General features: G+C 40.7%; 1 pseudogene; it reads right to left on the minus strand.

The window, feature by feature from the left end:
* The window catches only part of LOC119890279, a 20,390-nt pseudogene extending 6,893 nt beyond the window's left edge, over window positions 1–13,497 (minus strand).
* Between the last annotated feature and the right edge of the window lie 664 nt (window positions 13,498–14,161).

The following is a 14,161-nucleotide window of genomic DNA, read 5'->3' on the forward strand; positions in this document are numbered from 1 at the left end:
GGGATGTGAGGCTGTGATAGAGACTATCACACCTCAGGACTGCAAAGTTAGTGAACAATACTGTAGTTGCTGCAACCTCTGATTCAAATTAGACTTACTGCATACTGAATCATCATCTATGTTCCTTTGTTTTTGATAAATCTTACTATTTGAGGCCTCTCAGATTACCAACTGATGATTATCTACAATATATACTGAAATATATACCAAATTTGTGTTTATTCCTGCAAAGAGAAGAATATTTGTAATATCTGCAGTAAGTTAATGTTTTGAATCTGTGGTTAGCTGCAGCACAAGATCAGTATTCTAATTACAGCAGGATGGCAGCGCCCATATGATGCCAGAAAGCACATATGTTGCCCTGAGTTTAGCATGCATACAGCAGAGCGGAGGCGATGTACTGGCACAGCACCAAAAACAACATATAGACTGAAGACAGCTGTGGGAACACGTCTGACACAGGGGCTGTACAACCTCAGAGCAGAGCTGATACATATTTGACATCCAATCTGCCACACAAACACAGAGACCCATAGCAAGACACAGACAAAATGAACACAAGGAAATCAAAGGAACACATAACATAGCAAAAATATGATGCAAAACACACCAGGACAGAACAGCGGGGAGAGATAATAGATTTTTAGAAATATATAATAATATAATCACAATCAGGTAAAAATGTATCTGACAAGCTGATTAATAAACAGAATGCAGACAAACAATAGAAAACATGAAAACTTCTCAACAGCAAAGACATACAGAGAAATGCTACTGGCAAAGTCTGTAAAACCAAAACATCATAAAGAAAGATGCGAAAGATGGCACCTGGAACTGTTTTGGGACTTACCATGGCACAGAGCAACCCGTCCTCAACTGTGCATGAAGCAGCACCACAGGGGTTAGGTTCACATGGGTTAAAAGCACCTAGAAAAGAGAGATGCATCAGTCTTCCAAGTTTTATCTGAACTTGAGGGCTGGTGTAGCAGGTGCAGCAATTTCTGAATTTGACATTTGATCTCATCAATGTGTTGTTTACAAATGCCACAGTGCAGAACCTGAATGCATCCTCACAACAATTCGAAATTGAAATACATGGTAGTATGGTCAAGCTTATGTATTTGAGTAACACTTGAACACAGCTACAAGATTATCTGTGTTTCAAGTATAATCACAGCTGTGGTGTTGTGATGCATTGTATTTCTTTTGTCAAAGTTAAACGTTTTGTATTCAAATGCAGCCCTGAAGGTTTTGTTTTGTTGATGCTACCAGCACGTAACAATGCTGTGTTTCTCCATTAGTGAAAAAAGTTGTGTCATCAGCAAACTTTATCAAATATTTGATTGATGCTGACTGACACAGTTGTTAGTGTAGGAAATGTGTGGACAGACCACAGTCCAGAGAAGCGCTAAAATGATTATTAAAAATGACAGTTGTTGATACACTCTCCACAGAGTGCAAAAGAAAATTAACTCTACATTGAGACCAAATTTACAAGTCAACCTCCCTGCTAAAATTGATGTGTCAATCATATTAAAGCTGAAGAATCAACAAATATTACGGTTGCATGGCACTTGTAAATATACATGTAATTGGCCAGTAATGTAAAGTACTTTATACAATTGTAGTTAAGTCAAATTTAAGGCAGCAACTAGTGATTGTTTTTCATTATTGATTCATTTGCTAGATCAGAATAAAATCAGTTGTTCTACAAAATATCAGAAAAAAGTGAAAAAACGTTTTGTCTGAGCAGCAGTCCAAAACCATAAGATATCCAGTGTACTGTCACAGAATACCTATAAAACAAGTACATATCACAATTTGAGAAATACAGGACAACAATGTTTACCAATTACAAAAAAATGAAAGAATAGTTTGACCTACCTTCAACAATGCCTGGTGTCTGCACAGAGGGTGGTGTAGCTGCAGTGGGAGGAGCAGCCAGTCCTGCGGGAGCAAACACAGGGCCGGGAGTTCCATAGATGTGTGAGATCTGTGACAGTTCATCCCCAGTAAGGGTCTCCTCTGGTCCTGTGGTGTTCTCTGTCTCTTTCCACTCACTGGAAGGCACCACCTGAGGCAGATCTCCAGAAGAAGCTCCTGAAGAAATGCCGCTGGCTGTGGACAAGCTGCTGTCTCCGCTACCAGAGTAGAAACCACTGCTGCTGCTGCTTCCTTCTCCACTGTACTCCACCGATCCCTGTCCAAGCTCCATAGACAGTGTTGTGTCTCTGGTGACCTCTGTCATTAAGTCCCCAGTCAAGAATGTGACACTACCTTGTTCTCCGCTTGTTGAGGACTCCGATCCAGACATTCCTGATCCAGACGTTTCTGATCCAGACATTCCCGATCCAGAGAGAAAACTTGAGCTTCCAGATCCAGACGAATGTTCACCACTTCCTTGTCCAGAGCTGTAGAGTAAAAACCCAGAGGCCTCTTGCTCTCCAGATGCTGACACTGTAAGGTCAGTTAAGCCTGACCCCACAAAGGTCACACCTGAAAAGAACTCAGAGCCACTGCCTGAGGCTGAGCCACTTAGATCGCCACTGAGAATCCCAGATCCTGAAATGTCTCCAGAGCCACTGCGCACCAGTAGACCTCCACCAAGCTCATACTCCTTGTGGGTAATAGGGGTGGACACATCAACCAATTCACCATCTATCAGTAAGATCGGAGCTTCTCCACTTCCCGAAGGCTCTCCTGACTGTCCACTAGCACTTCCAGAGGAGAAATCTGAGGGGAAACCACTGAAGCCAGAAAAATCCTGGTTGGTGATGAAACCGGATGACAGGCCAGAGAACTGTCCACTTTCCCCAGAGCTATCAATGGAAGAGCCACTCTCTGCAGAGCTGAAACCAGATCCTGAGTGGTCCCCACTGCCACTAAGCCCTCCAGAGCCTGCTTCAGATGAAGGTAAGATAAGAATCTCTGTGCTTCCCTCCCCTGCTTCTTGGAGTCCTCCTGAAACTGAGCCCTCTCCAGAGACAATTCTGTCGACGCCTAAACAATTAACAGTGAAGCCGGAACCTTCCCCGCTGAGAGCTGATCCAGAAGCATCTATACTGCTGAAACCTGATGCTCCACTGGGCAGCTCAGCAATCACTCTGTCTCCAGAACCAGACAAGTCTCCAGAGGCAGACATGTCGCCAGAGATAACCCTTTCTCCAGAACCAGATAGGTCTCCAGAACCAGAGAGGTCTCCAGAGCCAGACAAGTCTCCAGAGGCAGACATGTTGCCAGAGATAACCCTTTCTCCAGAACCAGACAGGTCTCCAGAACCAGACAAGTCTCCAGAGGCAGACATGTTGCCAGAGATAACCCTTTCTCCAGAACCAGACAGGTCTCCAGAACCAGAGAGGTCTCCAGATCCAGACAAGTCTCCAGAGTGAGTCCCCATAGACCCTGAGCCAATGTCTGCTGAGCCAGTGTCTGCTGAGCCGGAACCAGAGCCTGAAGTCTCCACAGGGATGGGAGGGACAATGAGTGGAACAACTAAAGGGACATAGAAATAATGAGTGAGGGACATGGACAAGTAAAAAAGTAAATTGTTCATTATGTGAAAATAGCTTACCAGGCCTCAACAAATCAGTAACTGAAGTTAGGTTAAGGAGGGCCTCCTGGATATCTGTGACGTTCAGTCCAGTTTCATTTGCAATAAGTAGAATATCCGCTATAAGAATGAACAATGAGAGAAAATTAATGATAATGAAAAAAAAAATGTGAATGAGCCTTTTGACAGAGAACATGTCAAGCATTTACCTCTGAAACAGTATGCATCAAATCTGGCATTAACTTCAAGGAAGACTGTCTGGTTCGGGTGGGGATACACAGTGTGCACTCCTGATTTCCAGCTCCACACTCAGCACGGGGGTTGTTGATGGGATAACGGACACTACGATCCACTAGCCAGCCAGCACGGCACTTGTCGAAACCCATTTTCCAGGCTGCGTAGAGCTCTCCGGTGGAGGCCAATACGGCGTTCTGTTCCTGACAGCTAGAAGCAGCCTCATCATACGTGAAACCTTCGGGGGAGCCCACATGGAAAACCTCACCTGTGGAGCAGATGAAGAGTTGTCAAGAAAAACCTCTTTACAGAGTAGCTGTGTAAAAAGTGGGATAATAATGTGAAGACGTTGATGCACCCCGTCATCTTGTTCATGACAAAGTGTGCAATTGTACTTTTATTCTTAGAGTAGCTGGTCATTTTACAAGCTAAACAGCGTTTTTCCCTTACCTTTGAGCCCGTCGATGTAGCAGTACACATCATATCTCTCATCTGCTGGCCTCAAACCATAGGACCGAACTCCAGGTTGATCCCCGAGATCTCCAGCACACTTATCTCGAGGGAAAACAATAGGATATCTAGAAAAGAGCAAACACGATGAAGTACTGTCTGGCACAGGAATTTCTTTACTTGCTCTGAAAACACATTTCAGATTTACCTTACAGTCTGATCCAGTAACCATCCTGCATCGCACTGGTGATATCCAGCCTCATATGCTGCCTGCAGCTGCTGTGACGTGGCGATGGTGGCTCCGACACTCTGGCAGGCCGCTGGGCCTCAATGAAGGTGAAGGGATAGCGACCGGAGCCTGAGCGATAATGAAAGACCACACCTACACAGAGAAACAAGGGGAATTCTTTTCTATTGGAGCCATTTTTTTTTTATTTAAGTAAATTATTATTAGGGACACTCTGACATTTGCATCAGCAGTTCTTTCACTGACCATTTTGAGGCATCACAAAGCCTTTGCTGCGCTCCCTGCCTGTGTCAGGCCGGGCGGTGGCTTGCTCTATGAGGTCAATGACAAAGTCAGTGACATTTGGAGGCTGAGGCAGCGGCAGTTCGGTAGGGCTCTCTGTGTATGTGAAGTCCACGGCAGTGGGCCGCTGAGTCTCCACCTCTCCGACCACCTCGCTCTCTGTGGTCGTCCTCCTGAAGAACACCTCTGGGCTCTGTGTCACTGTGGTAACACTCAGCACGCCACTTCCCTCTTCTGTGATGCCTGAACCTTCCTCATCAGGGGACTCTGGAGGTGGTTGAGGAGAGAAATAAGAAAGAAAATACTAAAACATTGTTGTAGCTGTGGCTCTTATGGCTCATAAGTTCAGGTTTCTTCTCTTGTTATCTACAGTAATAGTCCCATCCAATTATATTAAATTTCTAACAAGCCTATTTACTCCAATTTTGTAAAGATTGAGGGCAGCGCAAACCAGCGACCCTCTGGTTCCCAAGCGAAGCCCCCACAGACTGTCGATGGCCTACCTGTGTAGCAGAAGGCGTCATAGCGGGACTCAGGAAGTGGGTATCCTGTCTGGTTTGTGTGGAGGTAAACAGTTCGCACTCCCAGTAGACCCCCTCCACACTGTGGCCGACGAACGTTGATGGGGTAGCGGACGCTCCTGTCTCCCAGCCAGCCGGCGTTACAGACATCCATCCCACCCTGCCAGGCCAGGTAGAGCTGACCAGTGGTGGCCAGCTGAGCTCCCTGATTAGCGCATGCCACAACTGCCTCAGAAAAGGTGAACTTTTCGGCAGAAGCAGTGTAGAAAACTCTGCCTGTATCAGACAAGAGTAAAATAATGAAAGAGCTTAAAATACCCCAAAGCTCAAAATGGAAAATTTGCAAAACAATCACAAACTTTGCAGTCTTCATCGCAGTGTACCTGTCATCTTGTTAGTGAAGCAGTACACATCATAAGTCTCATTGAGGTCTCTCACTCCATATGTCCTGACCCCAGGTAGTTCCTCTTTGTCACCATAGCAGTTCACACGAGGATCATGGATTGGGTACCTTTGATGAAATTAATAAAAGCGTTGGTGTTTTCAAAATGAAACACTTTATGACATTCAACATCCAAATTAGAATATGAACGTGAGGGTTTTGAAAACACTCATGTTGGTGCTCTCAAGCTCATTTATGTCATTATGTTATGTTTGTTCGTTTGTTTGTCTTTGAATTCATCAGTACCATACTGCTGACTATGAATTCTCAAATGTTGAAACAAACCACAAAGGAGTTTTTTCGAATGGTCACTTCTAACAATGGTGCAAAAATGCAACACAACTTTGACAAAGAAATCATTTTAAAAAGTGACAGATCGTAGACATTTATCTTAAGCAAGTTCAATGGAACTAATGGAAAATAAGGTGTTCCTTGAAAGAAGATGTGTATTATTATATGCTTTGCAAAGTGTTGCATGATTTGTAGTTCAACTTTAAAACATGCAAAACTACACATATGGTCCGGTCCCTTAATAGTGTCAAAGTATTTTAACACTTTAAACAATTGCCTTTGGGGTAAATAGTACTTTGGGTATTTGTTGAACACTTTTATACAGTATGAATTTTCATATTTGAAGGACAAGTTACAACTTTGAATGGGGATGTGTCAAACATGAGTAGTAGAGAGTTGTTACCCATCATATGACAAACCGACCTGACTGTTTGGTCAGAGAGCCAGCCAGCGTCACACTGGTGGAATCCATCATCGAAGGCTGCTTGAAGCTGTTCAGGTGAAGCCATGACCGCACTGTTCTGAGTGCATGCGTCCTTTGCCTTTTCAAAAGTCAGACTGTAGCGCCCCATGATGGGCCGGTAGTGGAACACCATACCTAGACATAAGCAAGTACTTTAGTTAAATGTTTAGATAATCAATACCAAAAAAAAAAAAAACTAGACAATACTCAAAAAGCTTCTACAAAAGTTGAACAGTCCTCGAATTTTACTTGAAAAATTTAAATTATTTTGAATCTTTTAATCTTCATCTGGATCTGGCTATTTAAATTTGCTGTTGTGCCAGGCAGAACGCCAACACATTGTGCAGGATTACTTGGACGCAGATCCAAGGTGGGTTAAAATGAAGGGCAATTAGCCTTGATTGAAGGTACGTTCAGAAGACGTTTCACCTCCAAGAGGCCTCTTCAGTTCTGATTGACTGTCAGGGAGTCCCAGGTATTTAACCTTTGTGGAGTCATTATCAAAGTGATGGATACTGCTTGGTTTGCCAGTGCTCCTGGCTGGTCATTAGAGAGTGTGAACAACCTGAACACTTCAGGTGTCTAAGACTTTCACAGACACCTGGAGCAGACGTGTGCACTTGTCTTCAATATTTGGTTGCATTTACACAGTGAGATCAAGAGTTATGGCAGTTTGTCAAACAGGCCACACCCACAATACTTTGGCATCCAACAGTGTGGAATATTACAAAACAAATGAATAACTTTTTTCCTGTGTATTCATATCTTTTGTATCGACCACAGTTGTCTCACTGACATTATGCGGCAGCTCATTTGCATACCTTGAACCTGCACATGGACATTGTCGTTGCTGTCTTCAATGCCGTGCTGAACCTCACAGCGGTAGACTCCCGTGTCACTGGACCGCAGCTCTGATATCTTGATGCTAGCATCTGTAGGAGTCATTGGGTAGCCCACCAGATGAGCCCGGTCCAGGTAGCTCTCGCTTATGCGCACCTGTCCTTCCAAAGCCACTAGGATAGTCGTGACTTTTTCTTTGGTGATGAGGCTCCATTTGATACGATGAGAAAGTGGAGTGATGGTGGGAGCTCCTGGATCTGGGACAGTGTGGTCCTACATGGGAAACAACATCGTTCTCAGCCAATTTGTTTCCTTGGTTCACTAACCATAAACACTAAAACCACAGCGCTCAGTACACAATTAAAACCTCTGGAACTGGAATAGCACACAAACAGTTGCCTATTTACACATCGAGCAGACACAAAGCAACATTAGCATTCATTTGGTGTTGTGTTTGTGTCAGCTTGATGAATTTAAGTTCCAAATTTACTCTCCTTTTAGCTTTATCTGTTGTCCTCTGGAGTTGTTAATGGACTATCTCTGTACACATCTGCTGGTCAGATGGTGTACAGAGGTTGTTTCCTAAAAAAACACAATTGTATGTGCTGTTGCAAACTAATTTCATCTGAGCACTGAGACGGTAAAACCAAAACATTGAATGAGTTACAGAGCCTGAGGCAAAAAAGCTCTATAGAGCTGCAGAGTTAGGCCTCGATCAGACAGAGCAGTTTTTGCAGGATGCAAAACATGAGGGACACCGCAGATGTTGCTAGGCCTCCACCAAATCACCTGTCCTTTGATTCTGATGTGAAATAAACTCACAAATCTGAACAGATTGGACTATGGAGAAAAAAATGACATTGAGTGTTTTTTGCTTGAGGCATTCAGAGTGCTCCTGCACAAAAGTGAGGTGCGAAGCGATTACTGCCTATGAAGAACAACTGGATAAAGATGTCCCCTTGCTGCAAAAAAACATGGCCTGTCTGATTAGGACTTTAGGTGAGAATTCGTCTTTGTCCACAATCTGAGCATATGAACAATACAAATCCTTCCTGAATATGTTGTATCGAATATACAATGGGAAAAAATACTGAGATCCAAAACAAAATTACATTAAGTAAGAGCTCGTAATTACACACCTCAAAGTAACATGGTAGTGTTAATGTTCCTCCCAGTAGAGGACGTTGGGGCTCCTCCAGAGTTATGCTCACACTCAGCACATCCTCCGGGTCTGTGAAAAAGATCAAGAGTTGTCTGGTGAATGTGTCCCAAAAGGGTGCTGGTTAGGGCTGCCCCCAGTTGTTGACTAAACAGTTGAGAAGATTCTTATTCAGAAAAGTTTTAATCAGTCAGTTAGGCGCAGGTAAAAAGAGGAAACTCTATTCAGGAGCTTGCCCTTGTTGTTAGAGCTGGGACAAAAGTATCAGGGTTTTGTTGCCTATGTGTAATATCTTTGTTTATATTTGGAAAACGGACTGTAGCCTAATTAACACGACTTACTGCCAACTTAGATATAAAATGAAGACCATTTTGCTATTATCCTTATGACTCTGCATTATTTTACTTGCTGTGTTGGCCTACCAACCAATCCACTCTTTTTTACCTGTTAAAATACCTTTAAATGGCCAATACAACTCATAAAATGCAGTATTTCACTTTTCACGCCTTTTGTTATTGACTGAAAGGTTTTTTCTGCCCTGAAATTAGTTGATTTCATTCAGAAGAGTTATATTTGACAGATTATAGCTCACTTAGTACTTTTTACCTCTTAAAATACCTTTAAATGGCCAATACAACCCATAAAATGCAGTAGGCTGTTTCACTTGCCAGAAGGTGATTGAAGAGACTGGGCAATACAGCTCCAGCAGACGGCAGACGATCACTTTTCGGCATGACACCGGGAACTAGTTCAAAGTTATTTATTCCCGTGTTGTGTGTTGAAATAAATTAACAAAATGTTCAGTCTCCTTGCTGGTTGCACATTCAGAATCAATACTGCTTGTCAGTAACAGGTGGCTGGCTTCGTTTGTAAAATTTACATTTTATAGGCTCAGAATTACAGTTTTGTATTCCTCTGTAATGTAGCACAGTGTTAACAATGTTATTTATAACATTCTTTCTCGGCCCTGGAACACACCATTTTCTGATTCCCCAAAAATACATATACATATCATAAATGGACTGAACTAACGACCACTAGCTGACTAGGAAAATCTCTAGTTGGGGGCAGCCTTAGTGCTAGTCATGGCAATAACATCTACTGACGTCAAGATGACTGCACACTGAGCTCAAGTGATTTTATTGTCGACGTTTCGACCAACATTTGAGAAAAAGCGTACAGTAAATGTAGGAAATAACTAGATGCACCTCAAAAATATGCCTTCTTACCCATAAAGGAGTGCCCTTCATAAACGTTATGAAATGACGCTGCGATGACGTGTAGACACACAGAAAGCAACACAAGCCACCTTATCATATTTTACCTGAAATTGAAAAAAGAAAAATACTAGTAAATATGATTACAGTTTGTGCATCATGATCAGACAGAACATTAAGAATGAAGTTCACCATAAAGATGTCATCTTTATGATAAAATTCTTTATTTTCCTAAAGGCCTTATATTCAACTTCTCAGATCACATCACCTTTTACTGATGACGGGAGAGAAAGTTCTTCTAATTTTCATCACTGCTACATATAAAACAATTACTATTTCTGGACTAGTATGGAGGACTAATTCTGACATAAAGAGAAATAAATATAAAAATAAATGAATGCTCAATAAATAAATAAATAAAAGCATCCTTTGTAGTTTCCTTTTGAGTATTTGTGCATGTATTTTTAATTGTTTTGAGGTTTAGACTGACATATCAAACATGGTGTCACTTTGGGCTCTGGGCAATTGTGACAACATTTCTCACTATTTTCAAACTTTTTACAATTGATTATTGGAAATAAATAATCAGCAGAATGAAAAAAAAGTCATTAATTGCAGCCAGAAACAAAATAGTTCAACCTCAAACAACTACAACAATAAAATCCTGTTTTTACACAAATGCATGAGTGATGATCTGATACTTCATCCACAACTGCTGAAAACTTGGTTTCAAATCTTAAAGGAACTGAAAACTACAGTTTTGATTATTTGACAGGAAAGATTTCTGTATTCATGTGGGCTCTGTTGGAAGAAGGGGAAGATATCTGATGATAGTTGTTGGGTTGTTTGGTCACTGTCAATAAAATCTAATAAAACACACACAGTGCTGATTAAGCAGAAGATAAAATTGACACAGACTCGTAGACAGTTGGACAACAGCCCAAACAGCACAGATACTCTGAGACAAACTGTCTGCATGTTGGCAGGTAGCTCTGGCACTCACCACAGATTCATCAAGCTCCTGCAAACTTTTCTGAGGAAATCCAACACAATTTCTACAACCTGAACAAATTGCAGTGGAGGGGGAAGTTTATGTAACTTCTGAGGCTTAATGTGAAATCACAGAAACAGCAGGAAGATTTCTTCTCCAGAGAATCCCAACATGCAGGAATCAAAACTGTGTTTGTTTGTTACTTAATAATATAGTACTGATTGACGCTTACTACCACATTATAATGTGGCATTATCTATTTAAGGATGTTTATTGTAGTATTTGTGTACCGGTATATTCATTATGTTGCGTAGGCCACATGCATTTTGTAAGATATATGTTGTTTAATTCTGACGTCTGACCAGGGACAACATGAAAATTTACTTTCTTTGCTAACTGCTAAAGGTCGTTCAAAGTTGTTTTTCTTTTAAAAATTAAAAATAAAAGACAGCTTTATGATTAAATGACGATGTCCTGAGCAACAGCGGCCATAGCTTTTTCTCTATTATTTGATTTTTAAAATATGTATTATATTATGTGCAGCAGCACATTTATGTAGACCTCTGCTAACAGTGGTGAAATTTAACTTTTTGTTTTTTTAATTTACATTTTTTTTTACACATTTACTCAAGTACCGTACTTAAAGTAGCCTGTTGGTTCTCATATATAATTACAGCAACCAGTAACCACCTCAGTGTACATGTGGGCATAACTTTATTTTAAAATGTGTATTTAAAAATGAGTTTTTCCATGTTTGTTCTACCTCTGCCCCACTACATTTCAGAGGCAAATATTGTGCTTTTTTACCTCACTACATTTATTTCAGCACCATCACTACTAGTTGAGGATTAGCTCCTCCTTGACAACATTAAAATGCTGCCACATATGCTATATATAACACCGAAGAGGACCATTTTGCTTAATGAACAGTTTTACTTTTGATACTCAAAGAACATTTTGCTTATCGGAGTTTTTGTACTTTTACCTAAGATTTTGAATGTAGGATTTTACATTTAATGGATTATACTGTGCTTTAGCTACTTTTACTTAAAATTTCTCAGTAACTCTGGCACCAGTGCTAGCTTGCTTTTTGTTGGCTTCATTGTCTTGTTTGTCTTGTCCATCTTTTGCTTTTGCTTTTGTTCTCAGAGGAACATTCAATCAGTTATGTTTTTGTATGTCATGAACAACACATTTTACTTGAACTTGAAAATATGATATCTGACTGGAGTTTTCCACATTTCTGTTTCCAGCTTCTTCGGCTTACTACACACAATTTCAAAATAGATTTTTGGAGTCAGAAACTGTCAGAGAAGTCGTTTATTTTCTTCAAACAGTTTACAAAGTGTTTGAAACCTGGAGGGAGTGTCTCTTCAGGACTGAGCTGTGGTGTTTGGACTAAGTGACATTTCATTAGCAGCAGAGTTGTGCGTGAGCCTTGCTGGTGGCCGGCTGTACACTGAGCTCATTCAGACGCTGGCGAGGTCCACTCCCAGAGAGACCGGGGCCCATAAGACCAGATCTGTTCCTCCTGAAGAATGTATTATGGCAGCTCTGACGACACCAGGGCCTATGTAAACACCACGGTGTATATTCCAGAGCCATGCCTTTCCATCTCTTCTCAACACTGCTAACATTCAGGCATGAGACTGTGTGTGAGTGTGAGACATGATGGGAGGAGTTGAAGGCCAAAGGCCATGACAGGGCTTTGATCCTCACCTGCTCAGGACCTGCCCTTTTCTCTACATGATGCACATTTCTCATATGATCAATTAGGAGAGAAGTCACTATAATGTTTCTATAGGACTCTTAGAGGACTCTTATTAACTTCCTGCAGTACTTCCATCAACACCAGCTGTTTTTAAATCTGCTTCATAATATAATAAATGTCCCTATAAGGGTCTGTGGTACATAGTGGTGAGTTATACTGACTTTCTGATACTTGTGGTAAGACCAGAACATGTACAATGATAACATTTTAAGATATAATTGTGAAGAAACAAAGCAAAGACATATTTGTTTGTAGTTTGTTTTGTTTAGGTGGTTTTTTGGCTACTGTTTTATGTATTTTTTGTATTTTATATATCTTTTGCTTTTGGATATGATACAGATATGATGCACATAGATAGTGATTGTCCAATAGATTAAAATGTCCAGTTTCAAGTGGAAAATACAAATACAGTCCTTTAATTTAATTTTTTAAGTTTGTTTCTCTTTCAGTAAAGAATTGTCATAATGAACACAAAAAGATGGGATGGAATGTGAATCCACAGATGGGAGATGCAGCGGAGTTTAAAATCATTTTAACTTCACTTATAATAACAATAAGATCAATCTTTACAATATTCCATGTACTAAAATAATATCCCAAGGATGTGAATTAGCTTAAAATAAGTATTTAGTACTATTTAGTGAAAATACAGTTATATTTAATAAAGCACACATGACCCCAGGTGTAAATATATCAGATGAGAGTAGCCTCGTAAGTTCCTAAGTTCCTAATTTCTTCATTAAATTTACCAAAACGAAACCAAACAGTAAAACAAAGTATATAACCCACCTGTTGTGGAAATACTTTCACTCCTGTCGAAGCCAAACTGTTCTTCAGTGGTGTGTTTTTGGGTCCACTGCCCTCCAGGTTGTGAGTTTAAAAGTCCCGGTGAGCAGCCGCAAAGAGCTCAGGATGCTCGTCTGTGTGCAGAGGAAAGAGACTGGGACCAGGTCAGGCTTCAAACCACAGAAGGGATCACTGCCGTCAAGCTGCTCACAGTGAAGTATGAGGTGTCTGATTACTGCTGTCAAAATAAAAGCAGTATAGCTGCTCCCGCTAGTTGTTGAGTTCATCACAGCATGCTGGGCAAAATGTTTTTTTAAATAAAGATGTTAACATGATGTGAGAGTGAGTTAGTGTACTGTTGTTAAAATGTGATCAGGTCATCCAAATTTTGTGTTGTTTGTGAATGTAAAATCAATAATCTGAATGCATCACATAAGTAGGACCAATTCACATTAAATAGAAAAGATAATAAAAGAAAATGTATCTTGAACTGCTGACATGAGTAAGTTTGTGTCATGGAAGTATTGAAACATTTTCAGGAGACCAAGTCAGAGAAACCTATAAAATATCCCACTTATCCTAGGAAACAGTACACTTTTAAAAAAAATCATTCTATTTATAGTAACTCCAAAATGGATTCGATTGAAATCTGGAGGCCACACACTAGTCAATCAACTCAGGATCTCATTTTGCACGTAGGTAAAAAGTTTTGTTCCTTTTGTAATAATAATTGTCACATTTGGCGTCTGTGAAATGACTTACTGTACTAGTTGGATTATGTAGGACTGCAAAAAATATACTCCAACAAATCATAGAATTAGGAAATCCTATGTTTCAAAAAATGTCATTTTAACCCATGGTTGTGGCACAAGGTTTCAAGTGCTGTAACCTATATCCTGTAGCCCTAGAAAAAGATG

Source organism: Micropterus salmoides, unplaced genomic scaffold (assembly GCF_014851395.1).
Source record: "Micropterus salmoides isolate LMB-PRFRI ecotype aquatic unplaced genomic scaffold, ASM1485139v1 Ms_hic_scaffold_6, whole genome shotgun sequence".
Taxonomy (NCBI): domain Eukaryota; kingdom Metazoa; phylum Chordata; class Actinopteri; order Centrarchiformes; family Centrarchidae; genus Micropterus; species Micropterus salmoides.